Raw genomic sequence first — 4,373 nt, forward strand, 5'->3', positions numbered from 1 at the left:
TAACCCTTACAAACTTGACATACGAACATATAATGATCGCTAGAGAGTACACATCCTTAGAATACAAATATTCATTACACATACAAATAAGCATACGCATGCTACTCTGCATTGACTCCCAACCTTGCCCACTGGTGCTCAATGAGATCGTACTGCAGTTGGTGGTGTGCAGTCCTGTTCCGGAGCCTGTGCTGTGCCTGAATGAACTCGTTCCTTTCTTGAGTGTTGCGGTATGGGACGGCAAGCTGTCCTACTCGATCGAAGCTTGTGTTTCGTGCACCTGGCCCTTCATCTTCGACAATCATGTTGTGCATTATTATACATGCCTGCATGATGTCACTAAGATTAGCACGATCCCAACCGTATGCTGGCCCACGCAACACACCCCACCTTGCTTGGAGGACACCAAACGCCCGTTCAATGTCCTTTCGGGCTCCTTCTTGGCACTTAGCAAAGTGTTTGGTCTTTGTCTCCATAGGGTGGCGAACGGTCTTAACAAAAGTTGGCCATTCTGGGTAAATCCCATCGGCAAGGTAGTACCCCATATTATATGTGTTCCCGTTAACAGCAAATGAAACCGGAGTCGCCTGGCCTTGGACGTACGATGAGAACACGGGAGACCTATGAAGCACATTAATATCGTTGCAACTACCTGGCATACCAAAGTAAGCATGCCAGATGTGAAGATCCTTAGAAGCAACTGCCTCTAGGATCATGGTTGGATGTTTACCGCGACCCGTAAACATCCCTCTCCATCCAATTGGGCAGTTCTTCCACTCCCAATGCATGCAATCGATGCTACCTAACATCCCTGGAAACCCACGGTCCTCGCCAATCTGCAGTAGCCTAGCAACATCATTTGTATTTGGAGCACGTAGGTAGTAATCCCCAAATACTTTGATGACAGCCGCACAGAAGTGCTGTAGAGCTTGACGAGCTGTGGACTCACCAATACGCACATACTCATCTACTGCGTCAGACGGCAAGCCATAAGCAAGAATTCGTAGGGATGCAACGACCTTCTGAAGACCCGTCAAGGGTGTCTGATGTAGTGCGTTGTATTTGTACATGAAGTATGGGTAGACGGCCGTGACGGCTTCGACTAGGCGCTCCACCACATGTCGTCGCATCCGGAACCTGCAAATCAAAATATCTTCATATGTTCACGAATCATATAGAATGATAAGTTTGGTATTTTGTCCATACCTTCTATGAAACTGAAAATCGTTGTACACAGGCTTCTCGCAGAAGTAGTCCAGGCGGATCCTCATATCCCCGGAACCATGGTCTCGTGGCCGGATTTCTTTGGGGGGCCTGTTATTCCTACGACGAGATCCTTCGGCCTCCTCTATGGAGACCAACTCAAGCACAAGCTCGTCGTCATCATCAACCATGGCGGTGAAGTCGTCCTCCTCTTCCTCCTCCATCCTCCAATACTTTGCCAACGAGCTTGAGCCAGGGTACGCAGCCATTGGATATATTGTGGTTATGAACAAGCATACATGCAAGAGAGGTTGGCGCACAATATATACTTCGCGAGTAGCCTACAGAGAATATATTCGCTTCGTACTGGAGCACAATTGCACGAGCAGCACGTAGAGAATATATTCCCGCCGACGTGCCAAAAGTGACAGGATATGCAAGCCGATATGCAGGCCTTTGGGCACGGGCGAAATGCTGGAGTACGAGACATCCAAACGATGAAGCCATGCAACAGCCTTTGCACACCCACGGGCGAACTGCATGCAGATTCCATGCATGCTGGGTACATATATTATTTTTTAAGTGGATGAAGGTAGTTGATAGGAAATGAATAGAATAATTGGTAGTTGGATATGGAGGAAACATTTACAGGAATAGGAGTGCGAGAAAAGTTGGAGTAGAGTAAAGAATCTTGCTGACTAGGCTAGAATATTCCTTTTAGAGGAAAAATTTGGAGGAACAGGAGTGCGGATAGCCTAAAACCTTCTGCACCCAACAAAGCAGCTAAAATAGCTGTGGCCGTTGGCCCTATTTAATTTCGCGCCAAAGAATGGACGCGTTTTGTTTTCTCGCTTCAACGGAGCCACGCCGCTGCAGAGCTTGTCCGCGTCGAGCGCTTGAAGATGAGGTCTTGACGGTTGTGGACGGGGCAAATGCCTCGCGTGCTCCCACCAGCCAGTTTGGTTGTTCTCTCTCTTCCCATGTATTTTGCCTGGCCTGAATACCTGGCCCATTGGAGACGCTACAATACCCATCAGCCAGCTAAATTGCCTTTGCCTGTCCAAATACCTGGCCTGTTGGAGCCAGTCTAAGGACTAAAAAATGCCTCTCACAACACGAGCTTGCTACATGCACATGAGCCTGAAAAAAAAAGCAGAGACTTACAGAGTTGATTCCAATGGTAATACTTAAACCCCAATGATGCACAACTGTGAGAGGGAATTCTGGTTTTGGATTGTTGGAGAGCGTGACGAAGGAAAATTCCCTCCAACCAGCGAGCAGATCGAACTCTCTGCAATAATCCGACTGAAGGAAGAAACCGATCCATGTTGTATGGATGGAATGTTAGATAACTAGGCAATTTTCGGTATATTTTAATTCCAAATATTACTAGCAATTTCATGATATAATTGAGTGATAATGTGTGAATAAGATATGTGTATGTGTTCATGTTATTCTTACTAATAAGCATGAATAAAGAGTTAAACCACAATAGGTTTAGTAAGTACCCCAATGCGGGATCAGTGCTGAGGGCACCGGTTGCGCCGTTACCAGCTGTAATAGACATGCTATTCGACTGGCCTTACTCGAAGTAGCCGAACTATGTCTGTAACATTCCATGTTAACCTTTAGAAAGTTTGTTTAATGAAAATTGTGAATTTCCAAAAACTTTTGCTAATTATCTTGGTTTGGAGGGATTGATGAATTTTATTTGATTGGATTTTGAATTGCTTGATTCAAATTGTGTGGGATTTGAATTTGAAAGGGCAAATCAAATTCAAATCCAAAGCCTACCCTATAATACCCCTCGTGGGCCACCAGCCCACCGGCCAACGCAGCCCCAGGCCCAGCTGACCTCTTCCCCTTTGCCCTTTTTCCTTCCCCGCACGACATCGGCCCAGCGCCACCGGCCCAGCCCTTCATCGCGAACCATCGCGCCCCTTCGCCTTCCTTCCGCCCGGGGCAGCTGACGGGCGGGTCCCACCCGTCAGCTTTCCCCTTCCTCCTGACCGCCCGTGACCCCGGCTCCCGCTCGCTCGTTCCGCCTCGCGTCGCCGCTCGCCCCCGCCTCACGACAGGATAGCGAAACCGCTGCTCCCCTTTTCGCCGCGCCCGCGCTCGCCTGCGTCATCCCGCGCGCGCCTGTCTCCGCTCCGCGACAGCGCAGCACAACCGCCGCGCGCGCCCTTTCCCCCGCACCCCGACCGCCCGCGCCGCGAACCCTAACCCTAGCCGCGCTCCCTCCGCGCCGCGATGCCGCCACGCGTCCCGGCGCGGACGCTAAAAAGCCCCGGCCGCAGTCGCACACGAGCCCCGGCGCCGCATATAAGAACCCTAGCTGCGCTCCTAAACCCTAGCCACCCGTGTCTCTTTTCCATTCTGCCGTCGCCGCATGAGAGGAAGAGAGAGGAGAGGAGGAGGAGGAGGAGGAGGAGAAGGGCTCGAGGAGGAGGACGCCGACGCCACCCCCGGAGCATCACCGCGCCTGCACCCGTACGACGACACCGATGCAGCCGCGCACCCTGCACGGCCTCGACCCGCCGGCCTCGCCTCTCCGCTACCCCGAGCGCCTTCTTCTTCAGCCCCGCCGATGAGCCACACCGCCGCCATCCTTTTCATGTCCCCCTGCTGCCGGCGTGATGCCTAGCGCCGCCGAGGAACCCTCCGTAGCCCAGCCGTAGGACCACCCTTCCCTTCCGGCCGCCGTGCCATTCTTGTGCAGGGACCCGTCGCGCCGCCGTTTCCCCCGCTACCGCCGTCGCATCATCGCCGCCGCGTCGTGCCGCGGGCCTGGGGTGCCGGTGCCCCGCGCACGGCACGGCCACACCGCGGCCCTGGGATGCCAGGACCCGCGCGCGTGTGTGCACGCCAACGCCGCGGGGCCAAGCCGTGTCCCCGCCTCGCCGCGTCTCTGTTAGACCACTCCGAGCCCGAACGTGCCCAGCCTCGCCATGCCTGCGCCACGGCCTCGCCGTGCGCATCCACCCCGCGATGTGGCCGCGACATCGCGTTCGCGTCGCGGCCAAGCCTGTGAGGCCTTTCCCCGAGCACCCTTCGGGCGCCGCACACGCACATCGTGGCACGCACACACGCACGCCCTCCTGCCGCCCCGAATCCAGACCCGCCGCACCAGATCCCGCGGAGACCGACGCCTGGGCCCGACCTGTCAG

The sequence above is a fragment of the Panicum hallii genome, chromosome 3 (assembly GCF_002211085.1).
Source record: "Panicum hallii strain FIL2 chromosome 3, PHallii_v3.1, whole genome shotgun sequence".
Lineage (NCBI taxonomy): Eukaryota > Viridiplantae > Streptophyta > Magnoliopsida > Poales > Poaceae > Panicum > Panicum hallii.